We start from the raw sequence: 14901 nt of genomic DNA on the forward strand, positions 1-14901 counted from the left end.
TGTTTTATGAGACTGGAGAACACGTTGGGATGGATCTATAATGTTTTATGAGACTGGAGAACACATTGGGATGGATCTATAATGTTTTATGAGACTGGAGAACACGTTGGGATGGATCTATAATGTTTTATGAGACTGGAGAACACGTTGGGATGGATCTATAATGTTTTATGAGACTGGAGAACACGTTGGGATGGATCTATAATGTTTTATGAGACTGGAGAACACGTTGGGATGGATCTATAATGTTTTATGACACTGGAGAACACGTTGGGATGGATCTATAATGTTTTATGAGACTGGAGAACACGTTGGGATGGATCTATAATGTTTTATGAGACTGGAGAACACGTTGGGATGGATCTATAATGTTTTATGAGACTGGAGAACACGTTGGGATGGATCTATAATGTTTTATGAGACTGGAGAACACGTTGTGATGGATCTTAGATCATTTATCCTTACAGAATCTTTCCAGATCCTTGATATCCTTTGGTCTGCGCTTATGGACGGGTCCCATTTCTTTGTAGATTTTGATGTGTGCTTGGGGTGGTCTTGCTGGAAGATCCACTTGTGGCAAAGTTTCAGCCCCCTGGCCAAGGCAACCAGGTTTTTGGCTAAAATGTCCTGGTACTGGGTAAAATTCATGATGCCGTTGACTTTAACGGGGCCCTAGGACCAGGGGAAGTGAAACAGCCGAATAACATCAAATGTCCACCATCATATTTTACAGTATGTATGAGGTTATTTTCTGCAATGCCTCCATCTTTTTATGTCAAAACAATCGCTGCTGTGCATGGCCAAAGACCTCTATTTCAGTCTCATATCCCCATAGCACATGGTTCCAATCCAAGTGCCGATGCCATTTAGCAAGCTCCATGCGTTTACATGTGTTGGTTGCTTTCAATAAAGTATATTTTCTGGCAACCCCGCCAAAGGTCCTATTAGCATAGAGGTGGCATCTAATTATAGATTATGAGACTTGGTGAACCCAAGATGCAACCAAGTTTTTGAATTTTCCAACTGTGTCCCTTTGACTTTTCCATTGCCTCCCATCTGCGTGGGGACAACATACACATGCGTCCTCTACCAGGCAAGTTTACCACTGTTCCACTGGTTTTAAACTTGGTATATTTAGGTTTTTAGCTATTGTTTGTACCTATTGCTTGATTTATGAAGGTCAATAACCATATGGCTCTTTTTGTTTGTGAGTACTTTGCCTTTCCCCATGGGAATGGATGACAAATGGATTTTACATGTGTGTCACCTAATTGTTATACCCCAGTGGCACAGGAAACCATGGAAGGCCACAATACAGTTTCATAAAATTAGATGAACTTATATAAGTCAAATGTTAATACAGATAACATTTTGTTTGATTTTATTTCTAAGAATCTTTAACTAATTATTGGCACCCCTAAAAAGATTACTTGTTAAACAAAATATCTTTCTCTGAGCAACTGAACTGGTATAAAATGATATAACAATAAATAAATACAAATATCATATAATAAAGCTCAGTATTTGTATTATTTATCTTTATCAAGGGTGCAAATAATTTTGTAGGTGACTGTATGTGTCTGTCCGTCTTTTTTGTCTGTATGACCTGTACTTGTCTGGGCCCAAAATAACAAAATAAGCAATCGTTTTTCCTGAATAGCATTCGTGAAATGTGTCTCCAGTGATGACATAACGTCAACACACAATATATATATTTTTTTGTAGCATTGTACCAAGAAAACTTGTTGATTGTAGAACATTCTCTATCCATTCTATGAATAGAAAAGAGAGGACTGTTGTGTACAGAATGGGAATACGGGGGAGTCTTGTCTACCTCCCTCCCTCCCTCCCTCCCTCCCTCCCACCTCCTCTACCAACCCTCCCCAATTGGATCTGGGAGGACAGGTCACAGCTGGGCTGCTCTCAGTCTACCGGTGGCCCCCTGGCCTCCTATCCCCGCGATTATGCATAAATCAGGTGCTATACACAGACTTCCTGTGCACCCCCCCCTGTCTATGCACCCACCCATCCTCTCTCCTTTCTCCTTTCTCGTCGTTTAATTAGCCAACATGACCTGCCCCTTGGATGACCCCAGACAGGTTGCTTGTTAATTCAGATTTACTGCAGATTCAGAGGAGGAATAAAAAAAAAACGGGGGGGGGGTGAAAAGTGGCTTGGATGAAGGTATCTCGGGGAGGACTTGAGGATGGTACTGTAGAATCACCTCAGGGATGTGGTCAGTGGTTCTGGGGTCTTTGTGGTAAATGGAGACAGAGCTTGGAAGTGGTCGAGACAAGCCAGTCTGTCCACACACAAAAGCAGAGAGGCAGGTAGCCTAGCAGTTAGAACTTTCATCCCTCCAACCGAAAGGTCACTGCTTCGAATAGCCAAAGTGAGAAATCTGTCGATGTGTCCTTGACAAGGCACCTAATTTGCTCCAGGAGTGCCATACTACTATGGCCGGCCCTGTAAAACAACACATTTCACTGCACCTGATGCTTTTATTTACGTGACAATAAAACATTGTCATCATCAACGGCTGTTGGTGTCTTTCAAAAAGGCTTGATTGGGATACCCTTTGTGATGAGTGTTGGAGAGAGACACTCATAGAGGAGTTCCACAGATAAAACAGATTGGATCATAAGGCCACATTAACTAAAAGAGAAAATATGGAGGGAAACTGTTAAGACACCTATTCAATGCGTCAAACAACATCAATGATCAACTTGCCCAGGCTTAAACTCCACCAAGCGTGGGTCAAATCTATCAGTAATAAACATACTGTCCCTCTTCACTTCCTGTTAGAGAACCTCAAGCAGAGAGCAGAGAGAGTGTTTTCTATCGTCATGGTAATGGTTCTGGGCTTCGTAGCCTCTCAGGGTTATCCTGCATCATCTCTTTCAGGTCTCAAAATATCATGAGTGTGGGGACTACAAGGGCAGACATTAGAACCGGACCATGGGAGGGTACAGTTCCCCAACGACAACGGTGAGTCAGCCTGTCTCTGCATGGTCACAGTGTCCTTGTCGACACCCACATCAAAGGACCATGGGTAATCCACAACATTTTTCTTCGTGATATCCAATTGGTAGTTACAGTCTTGTCCCATCGCTGCAACTCCTGTACGGACTCAGGAGAGGCAAAAGTCGAGACCCATCCGTCCTCCGAAACACAACACTGCCAAGCCGCACTGCTTCTTGACACACTGCTCACTTAACCCGGAAGCCAGCCGCACCAACGTGTCGGAGGAAACACCGGCTCCCCTAACCCAGGTGACGCTGGGCCAATTGTGCGCTGCCTCATGGATCTCCCGATCGCAACACAGTCTGGGATCGAACCAGGGTCTGTAGTGACGCCTCAAGCACTGTGATGCAGTGCCTTAGACCACTGCGCCACTCGGGAGGCCCCTCCATTGTGAGTTTTGAGTGTATTGGTAGGACAGAACATTGATCCTACAGCTACAGTCATCTTGAGCACACATTTCAAGTAGCTTCAAGTAGAATACCTGGATCACACACTTGTTCAAATTAGCCGTTTTCAGTCAAAACCCTTGTCCGAATTCTTGGGATTGGTATACCTTCATGTTTTGTTTCCACCCCACTTCCTACAAAAAAACTATTGACAGTAAACATTACTGTATTTGAACAAACTCTGAATGTGAGAGCATTTTTTATTCTAGACAACCAATCTTTGAAAAGTTGACATTTAGATAGCGTCAGAGTGTTTCAAAAGAGCCCCAGACACATTTGTACTTTTTCATTTTATTCAAACCCTGTTTCAGTTTAGCAGTAAGTTACAATGATTAAAGCATTGCCACAGCAATGCATTGTAAGGTGGTAGGGTTTGTGATGTGGACTAATTGGAGACTCAAGCCAACATCAGCGCCGTTGTAGTTACCTGCGCCATGTTGTGCCTGGGGATGGGACCCATGCCAACCTGGTGCCAGCTGGAGGGCGAGGTCGTTTAAAAAGAAAGGCGAGGGGCGCTGGATAAACTACATCCCCCTGAATCAAAACATGTCTAAAGAATTACACTGATTTACGTAATGAACGGGGAGTGGGTGAAGAGGAGGATTTAAGTGTCGTCGGAGGGATCGCGGCCTAGGATGGAAAAGGGTTATCATGTTCGGGCTTAATCCAGGAAGTGTGTCAAGGCAATCTTTTCTCATAACCCTCTTCTCATTCTCCCTGATCCTCTCTCTTTTCTCTCCTTCCATTACTGTACCCACATACAGCATTGAGTTACTCAATTGAACAGTTTCCAAATGGTCTTATCCAAAATGTCCTTATCTCTTGACTAGCGTGCTTGTCCAATTTGATCTATTCAGTGTTTAGGGATAGATTTACTAAGCATATGCACTAAAACAAAGTTTACACCTGTTTGGGAATAAAGTCTGTTTCCTAATGAATACGACCCTGCTGGTTTCAGAAATTAGGGCTAAACAAAGATTAATCAAAACCAAAGAGATCCCACCCTCACCTCTCCCGACCCCAATACTAATGTAGACCTCTCACCTTTTACAGTTTTAAAGGGGAAGTTAAGGGGAGACCCCCAATTTGGGAGGGTGGGGTGAAGGGGCATGCCATTTTGTGACTATGTGGGTGACAAATTGTAATCAGGAATCAGGTGGTGTATAAAAAAAGTAATCTTCCCACCCTGTCTAGATGGTTCCAGTAAAGCCTTTGACAACTGGAAACCCATCACTGCCTTGCACATTCGAGAAAGAGGCAGAGCCCAAAGATTATGAATATACTGTGTGTCCAGAGGCAGAGAAGAAACTCATGTGCCAGGGTTTTTGGCTAACCCCGGCACATTTACATGGATGTTGCATTATTGTAATATTGATGTTGATTAATGTGCATTGTCCCCTATAAATAAATAAAACAAACAAACTTCTTCTCAGTTTGTGGACAGGGATCCGAACTCATTATTGGTCAAGTAAGGATCCAATGTCAATCACCGGCCATGTTGAAGCAATCCAACCACTGGCCACAGAACCAAGGGCGGACGTTACACTATGGAGAGGGGGGACATGCCTGCCTCACCTCTGTGGATTGCAGTGTAACTGTCCTTGTTCATAGATTTCTTACAGTGTAAGTAGACAAGTATTACATGTAATTTGGCTGAACTATCCCATTAATTCCTGTGATATTGTATTCAGAAAGTCTTTAATTGTATGGAGATGGTCTGGAGGTAATTCAATATTTATAAGAGGTTGGTTAAATGTATAGACCATTGGTATGAAGCCTTGGAGAGGTCTGCATTTCAATATGTACTTGAGAAGGCATTCACTGCTCTACCGAATGATTATTTTCAGTTTTAAAGCAGTGACGGCCTGGCCATTAGAGCGTTAGGGGGTGGCTCCCCACTTAAAAAAAAATATATATATATATATACACTGCTCAAAAAAATAAAGGGAACACTAAAATAACACATCCTAGATCTGAATGAATGAAATAATCTTATTAAATACTTGTTTCTTTACATAGTTGAATGTGCTGACAACAAAATCACACAAAAATAATCAATGGAAATCCAATTTATCAACCCATGGAGGTCTGGATTTGGAGTCACACTCAAAATTAAAGCGGAAAACCACACTACAGGCTGATCCAACTTTGATGTAATGTCCTTAAAACAAGTCAAAATGAGGCTCAGTAGTGTGTGTGGCCTCCACGTGCCTGTATGACCTCCCTACAACGCCTGGGCATGCTCCTGATGAGGTGGCGGATGGTCTCCTGAGGGATCTCCTCCCAGACCTGGACTAAAGCATCCGCCAACTCCTGGACAGTCTGTGGTGCAACGTGGCGTTGGTGAATGGAGCGAGACATGATGTCCCAGATGTGCTCAATTGGATTCAGGTCTGGGGAACGGGCGGGCCAGTCCATAGCATCAATGCCTTCCTCTTGCAGGAACTGCTGACACACTCCAGCCACATGAGGTCTAGCATTGTCTTGCATTAGGAGGAACCCAGGGCCAACCACACCAGCATATGGTCTCACAAGGGGTCTGAGGATCTCATCTCGGTACCTAATGGCAGTCAGGCTACCTCTGGCGAGCACATGGAGGGCTGTGCGGCCCCCCAAAGAAATGCCACCCCACACCATGACTGACCCACCCCCAAACCGGTCATGCTGGAGGATGTTGCAGGCAGCAGAACATTCTCCAAGGCGTCTCCAGACTCTGTCACATCTGTCACATGTGCTCAGTGTGAACCTGCTTTCATCTGTGAAGAGCACAGGGCGCCAGTGGCGAATTTGCCAATCTTGGTGTTCTCTGGCAAATGCCAAACGTCCTGCACGGTGTTGGGCTGTAAGCACAACCCCCACCTGTGGATGTCGGGCCCTCATACCACCCTCATGGAGTCTGTTTCTGACCGTTTGAGCAGACACATGCACAGTTGTGGCCTGCTGGAGGTCATTTTGCAGGGGTCTGGCAGTGCCCCTCCTGCTCCTCCTTGCACAAAGGCGGAGGTAGCGGTCCTGCTGCTGGGTTGTTGCCCTCCTACGGCCTCCTCCACGTCTCCTGATGTACTGGCCTGTCTCCTGGTAGCGCCTCCATGCTCTGGACACTACACTGACAGACACAGCAAACCTTCTTGCCACAGCTCGCATTGATGTGACATCCTGGATGAGCTGCACTACCTGAGCCACTTGTGTGTGTTGTAGACTCCGTCTCATGCTACCACTAGAGTGAAAGCACCGCCAGCATTCAAAAGTGACCAAAACATCAGCCAGGAAGCATAGGAACTGAGAAGTGGTCTGTGGTCACCACCTGCCGAACCACTCCTTTATTGGGGGTGTCTTGCTAATTTCCTATAATTTCCACCTGTTGTCTATTCCATTTGCACAACAGCATGTGAAATTTATTGTCAATCAGTGTTGCTTCCTAAGTGGACAGTTTGATTTCACAGAAGTGTGATTGACTTGGAGTTACATTGTGTTGTTTAAGTGTTCCCTTTATTTTTTGGAGCAGTATATATATTTGAGCAGTATATATATATATATATATACAAACACAGTGCCAGTCAAAAGTTTGGACACACCTACTCATTCAAGAGTTTTTCTTTAGTTTTACTATTTTCTACATTGTAGAATAATAGTGAAGACATCAAACTATGAAATAACACATATAGAATCATGTAGTAATCAAAAAAGTGTTAAACAAATCAAAATATATTTGGGATTCGTCAAAGTGGCCAACCTTTGCCTTGATGACAGCTTTGCACACTGTTGGCATTCTCTCAACCAGCTTCATGACGTAGTCACCTGGAATGCATTTCAATTAACAGGTATGCCTGGTTAAAAGTTCATTGTGGAATTTATTTCCTTCTTAATGCGTTTCAGCCAATCAGTTGCCTTGTGACAAGGTAGGGGTGGTATACAGAAGATAGCCCTATTTGGTTAAAGACCAATCCATATTATGACAAGAACAGCTCAAATAAGCAAAGAGAAACGACAATCCATCATTACTTTCAAGAACTTTGAAAGTTTCTTCAAGTGCAGTCACTAAAACCATCAAGCACTATGATGAAACTGGCTCTCATGAGGACCGCCACAGGAAAGGAAAACCCAAAGTTACCTCTGCTGCAGAGGATAAGTTCATTAGAGTTACCAGCCACTGAAATTGCAGCCCAAATAAATGCTTCACAGAGTTCAAGTAACAGACACATCTCAACATCAACTGTTCAGTGGAGACTGCATGAATCAGGCCTTCATGGTCGATTTTCTGCAAAGAAACCACTACTAAAGGACACCAATAATAAGAAGAGATGTGCTTAGACCAAAAAACACGAGCAATGGACATTAGACCGGTGGAAATCTGTCCTTTGGTCTGATGAGTCCAAATTTGAGATTTTGGGTTCCAACCGCCGTGTCTTTGTGAGATGCAGAGTAGGTGAACTAATGATCTCTGCATGTGTGGTTCTTACCGTGAAGCATGGAGGAAGACGTGTGATGGTGTGCTTTGTTGGTGACACTGTCAGGGATTTATTTAGAATTCAAGGCACACTTAACCAGCATGGCTACCACAGCATTCTGCAGCGATACTCCATCCCATCTGGTTTGGGCTTAGTAGGACTATCATTTGTTTTCAACAGGACAATGACCCAACACACCTCCAGGCTGTGTAAAGGCTATTTGACCAAGAAGGAGAGTGATGGAGTGCTGCATCAGATGACCTGGCCTCCACAATCACCTGACCTCAACTCAATTGAGATAGTTTGTGATGAGTTGGACCGCAGAGTGAAGGAAAAACAAACAACAAGTACTGAGCATATGTGGGAACTCCTTCAAGACTGTTAGAAAAGCATGCCAGGTGAAGCTGTTTTAATATAATGCCTTGACCACTATTATTCTACAACGTACAAAATAGTAAAAATAAAGAAAATCTCTAGAATGAGTAGGAGTGTCCACACTTTTGACTGGTACTGTATATGTTTTAAATGCTTCTAAAAGTATGGTAAATGTGTACATTTTCCTGTTAAAAACAAGCTGTTCAGTTACTTACTACTCTGCCCCTCAGTGACTGCCAGCAGCAGCAGCTCCATGCAAAAGCATGGGAAATGTAATTGTTTCCTCTCATGTTGTTCATCAGGTTCTTCTGTAGGTGACTGGGCGACATGTTGTGGGGGCTAAAACTGAATAAAACCAAGTGTATCACAAAGCCAGTTACAGTAATTCTGAGAAACATTGAGAAATAGTTTGGTCAATTTTTTGTAAAATCAACCAGTTATCTACCTTTGAAAAGCAGCTGAGCTGGTAGCTTGCTAGATAGTTAGCTCCCTCGCAAATTTCAAGTATTTCTAAAGTAATATCTGACTAACTTGGAAATATGAAGTTGTTTCAACAAGAAAGTTAACTGGCTAGCGCATCATGCTTTGTGACATTATGTTAGCTAGCTATCCCCAGTTGCTTGTTACGTTCTCCCTGGTGCACTTGTTCATTCGTAACGTGAGCTGGCTACTCATTTTAAATAGTATTTGAAAAAAATTATATTTCTCCTTTATTTAGTTAGGCAAGTCAGTTAAGAATAAATTCTTCTTTACAATGACAGCCTACCCTGGCAAAATTGTGTGCCGCCCTATGGGACTCGCAATCACGGCCGGATGTAATTCTGAACCTGAACCAGGGACTGTAGTGACATCTCTTGCAGTGCCTTAGACCGCTGCGCCACTCGGGAGCCCTAACTATTTGTATTTGTATTTATTATGGATCCCCATTATCTGCTGCCAAAGCAGCAGCTACTCTTCCTGGGGTCCAGCAAAATTAAGGCAGTTTATACAATTTTAAAACATTACAATACATATCAGTATAATCATATAAATATAATCTAATCTGTTCAAAACAGTGAAAGCATACGCAGGCGAGCCTCCCGGGGTTGCGCATTCACTGTTGACATTGACTGGTGTTTTAATGAAGCTGCCAGTTGAGGACCTGTGAGGCATCTGTTTCTCAAACTAGACACTCTAATGTACTTGTCTTCTTGCTCAGGTGTGCACCGGGCCCTCCCACTCCTCTTTCTATTCTGGTTAGAGCCAGTTTGCGCTTTTCTGTGAAGGGAGTAGTACACAGCGTTGTACAAAATCTTCAGTTTCTTGGCATTTTCTCGCATGGAATAGCCTTCATTTCTCAGAACAAGAATAGACTGACGAGTTTCAGAAGAAAGGTCTTTGTTCCTGGCCATTTTGAGCCTGTAATCAAACCCAAATGCTGATGCTCCAGATACTCAACTAGTCTACAGAAGGCCAGTTTTATTGCTTCTTTAATCAGGACAACAGTTTTCAGCTGTGCTAGCATAATTGCAAAAGGGTTTTCTAATGATCAATTAGCCTTTTAAAATGATAAACTTGGATTAGCTAACACAACGTGCCATTGGAACACAGGAGTGATGGTTGCTGATAATGGGCCTCTGTTCACCTATGTAGATATTCCATTCAATTTCAGCCGTTTCCAGCTACATTAGTCATTTACAACATTAACAATGTCTACACTGTATTTCTGATCAATTTGATGTTATTTTAATGGACAAAAAATTTGCTTTTCTTTCAAAAACAAGGACATTTCTAAGTGACCCTAAACTTTCGAATGGTAGTGTATATCTAATGAGTTTTTAATGACCTTCATATTGTCCAACTGTTAGCAAGCAATTCTGAATCTTAAAGCTATATATAATGATAACAGACATTGAAAAAGATTCCAAAATAGTTTTAAAAACTCAACAAAAACCTTCCACAAATTGGAAAAGTCAACAATAAAAAGCCAATACTAAGCGGTAATGAAATCCACAAGGATGTCCATTCACTGCTCACAGCCTTTAGAAAAGTGCAGAAGTTTAGAAAATCAAAAGTTTATCTGAGCTTTTTTCAACACACACGTTACATGGGTGCACACGCCTCCCCTTTCATGTCAAACTGCCAATTAATGACTTTGAAGTGGGTCCTTTCAGGCGGCCATGTTGTTTGGCCATGTTGTTGTGTGGACCGGGAGGGGGCCGCAGTGAAAAGGCCCCATTCTCTCTGACGGAGGTAATGCTGTTTTCAGAGCCCCGGAACATCAGCCACTTAAACACCTGCTCCCAGCACAGCGGCCCCCCTACTCCTTTTCCTCTCCTCCCTCCCCCTCCCTCGTTCTCTCCCTCGTTCTCTCTCTCCCTCCAGTTCACACAGACACAATTACAGAGTGATAAAGGACACTCTCTTCTTAATTGCCTACTGACTCACTCTCTCTTTCCCTCTCTCTCTCGCTCACTCTTTCAGGTACAATATTTGAAGGTTCTCTCAAAGAGAAATATGTTTCTCTTTTTTTTCTTCTCACCCAGGTTCTTCTACCTTTTAATTTTGTGTCTTTCAAAAAGGGCCCCATCTGTGCCGATTCTTGTCAATGCACTTGTGTCGTGTGTTTGTGTGGAGGGAGGTATGCAATATGTCGTATTTTACCTTATTTTCACACACACATATGCGCACACAACACATATGTACGGGACAACACACTACTAGACATGAGTCTGGGCTCACCTTCTGTTTGGGAAGCCAATGTTCCCAGAGGTCCACAGTGTTTTGGGGAAGATTTATTTCCTGTCAGACACCTGACAATTTATTGTTAAAACGAGAGGCCACCTGGATCTTTAATTTTAAGACCCTTGATCCCTTCGGTCTCAACGTAGACTTTGATCTGAAGCCATTCTTGTGACTATTGTGTTTTTGCTATGTATTGTAAATCATTTTTGTAAGCCTATGTAGCCAAATTGTATCTATGATCTTATGTAGTCCATTCATGCTTTTTTTATATGTTCTATTTATATCTGTAAATCGACCAATGAAATCAAGCCACAGCCGGCCATAAGTACAGACACCTGTGTGTGTCCTTTCAAATGATATAAACCAGTGACCTGCAGCGTTAGTCATTATACCCTCATGAAGACAGCTTGTCTGTCCAAACAATGGCTATTGAATTATTGCATCTGAGCTCCAAGAGTGTGAGGCTCTCCTTTTCTTTCCAAGACAATGTTACAACACCTTTCAGAAAAACAAAAAGAGGACAAAGTAGCAGATAGCCGTGAAATTAGGCATCAAGCTTCCAACTTTTCAATCCAGAGTACTTTTCAGACAACCCCTATGCAGTACACATAATACCAGTACTTTTTTAGAGGGGAATGTTTGCTATAAACAAGAGAACCAATTCAAAAAGTAGACAATTTTACAAACTCTTCTACGAGTGTTGTGATTCTGCGTGGGTACTCAAATATATTACATGACCTTATCTACGATGGCTTTGGGCAACTCACCACAGATTTTTTTTTTAAATGTGCATTTCACTGTGTCTACATTGTGACCAGATCTCCTGGTCCCTCCATGTATGCAATTTTTTTTGACACAAGTCAATGGTGCCACCTGTCAATGATTTTAGAGGGCGGTATAATGATGATTTAAATGGTTTCACATTGCCCAGATTCGTCTACAAAAGATATCTAAACACAATGGGTCCCAGACTACCTCTGGAAGTGGTCAGGAAAAATCTGATCACAATCAGATCACAATGCGTCTTTTAATCTGGGCACAAATTAATGTGGACAAGAACAGGACAAAGCACGCAAGTTAGAACCAAAGCTGAATTTAGTATATTTTTACGTTCTGGAACGTCCAATTGAATGGAAACGGTGCTGTACTGATCGACCAGTTGAAAAACGGGGAGGGATTAGGTTGTGGGCTGGGGAACGCTGTCAGCATGGCCAATGTCCTTTAAATACGTCACTCACTGCTTCAAGCCACATCTCACCCACCAAATGACAGCAAACATACCTCACAGTATTTTCAGAAACGTACAAGAAGGTTTTGGGGAAACGTGTCTTCAGTACAAACCGTTCCACAACGTAGCAAACGTTCAAGAAAACTAAACGCACCTCACGTATAAATGAGGCTAAAGAAACCAATACACAATCCACTTAATTCAAATCAGTTGACAGTCTTGCATCCAGTTTTAAATAATTAGCTTTTATTGATTTGAAACAATTACAATTAAGCACAGTCAGAAGGATTAACCAAAATAAACACATCATGTGATTGAATCAAGATATATAAACAACTATCAGACAAATGCGGTCACATGATTACATATGTCCAGATCACACAGTGCAAGGCAGTAAATGTCTGCTCCACTTAAAGGCGCAATCAGCAGTTGAAACAATAACAAAGCCCTCCATGCCACTGTTTTGGCAAAAAGCTGAGGGAGGGGCTGGGAGAAATTGTTACCACTCTCAAATTCATAGACATAGCTATGGATGCAAGGACTGGCCATCCATGTCATGAAAATAAAAGTGTTAACCACGTTTTGAGGCTATGCAGTGTTTGTTTACATTTGTTGGCGTAAAGCAAACTTATTTGGGGGGTTTTGATGGGGTATGACAGTGGAACTAAGCTCAAGAGTTACATTCTTCAAGAATCAATGGGTACATATCATGAATGTTTATGTCCGAAAATGGATGTAGCAACTTTAACATAATAGAGGAAAGTATAGCAAGGGAATATAGAGTGTTGGGCCAGGGGCCAGGGGTAAGGGGCCAGGGGTAAGGGGCCAGGGGCAAGGCCCAAACATAAAGCATTTATTGGGGAGTGGGAGAGCAAGTCAGTGAAAGACTGAATTTCAATTCCCAAAACAGTAAAAGCATTGCAGAGGCAACTTTTATTGGGAAAATACACATTCAATATGTAGAAATAGTTGTGGTGATTGTCTTCTGGTATGGATAAACTGTAAATGGTTATTTTCTATCAGGCAACGATTAAGTCTATTTTAGTAGAGGTCCTTGCCACGTCATTAAGGTACTATATTCTAAGAACTCTTACCCACTCAACGGCACAGGTGTGTAAACACACACGCACCCATGCACGCACATGCGTGCACACACATGCCATAACTTATACCATTGATATTGAAAGTGTGTTATGAGTTTCAGGGCTGCATCGTTAACCATTCATTAATGAGTAAGATTTCATGTCATATACATTCATTACATACTGTATAGTATATACATTTCTCCAGTTAATTTATCACTTACATTGAGCATGTATCTACAGAGAGAAAGAAAGAGAGAGAAAGAGAAAGAGAGAGAGCGAGAGAAAGAGATAAAAATGCTCAGAATGCCTCCAACGACATTCAGTATTCAGTTCCACTTTCAATTTACAGTAGTCAACATCGTATTTGTACATTTCGTACAGTAGCTGTCTATTCAGAACGATTCTCTCTTCATAGCTTTTCGTCACCTGGATGAGTGTGTGTCATTGTCCTCAGTGTGTGTGTGTTTGTTTGTGTGCAGCCAGGAAGTGGCGACGGCGTAGGTGTACTACGCTGCATATCTCTTTCATTACGAGCCTTACAGCAACTCCCTGTCGTGTACCACACATACACACTCTTTACATGTGTACTCATGTGTCAATGCACATCTACATGTGCCCTTTGACCTTTCTGTTGATCTGACTTAATAACCGGGGGTAGCAGGGTCCTTGTTGGCAAATGGGAAACTACAGTGCAAGTCACCTCTATTGAGAATGAAATTGCTTTCTCTCTACCCTCCTCCCATCTCTCTCTCTCTCTCTTTCCCTGTCCTCAGCTCTCTACCCTATTCACTAGTGCACTGATACACACCAAGTCTGTGACAGCTATATTTCTATTACAATATCTCCCTGTGGCTTTTACATTTTTCATATTTTTTTTTAGGAAACACAAAGATCAGAATTTAAAAGCAACCACACAAGAAAATTTGACTTACGAAATGTTTAAAATACAGACTCATCCGAAGTAAAGTAGGAGAAAAAACATTGGAAACGGAGAATTGTCAGCTTAGAATATAAATATAAGTCTATATTACAGGGGTGTGAGTTTGTAAGGCTATGTGAGCAGACAGGGCACAGTAGTAAGGTTCAGAGAGACTGCTCGTCGTAGACACACATTGGGAGCGTTTTTTCTTCTCTCTTTAAAAAAAATACTGTCATTGTGGTAGTGTCAACCTAGCTAGGAGCATTAGCCTCTACGCAACATTAGCATACAGCTAACTTTAGATGTGGTATTCTTCTTTTAGGATCCCTTCAGGTAGGTTATACCCAGCTGAAATGTGTGTCTTTAGTTGTTTAGTGATTGTCATTAGTTAATTAACTATGATATTACATAATGAGTAAACCAGTATACATTTTAATTACAAGTTAATTAACAAGAAACTAATTAGCATGTCTTTAGCATAAGATTTTTTTCAGAACTTGATATGGAATTATTCAGAATGAATCCGTTTTCTGTATTCTAGTGCATCATTGCCTGAATATGAACTGCAGATGAATCAGGTCTCTGACAATCGTTTTCCTTGAATGACTCTTAGAATGACTACGTCCTGCACAGTGAATCATCATCTTCAAAT

The sequence above is a fragment of the Salmo salar genome, chromosome ssa01 (assembly GCF_905237065.1).
Source record: "Salmo salar chromosome ssa01, Ssal_v3.1, whole genome shotgun sequence".
In the NCBI taxonomy this organism is placed as follows: domain Eukaryota; kingdom Metazoa; phylum Chordata; class Actinopteri; order Salmoniformes; family Salmonidae; genus Salmo; species Salmo salar.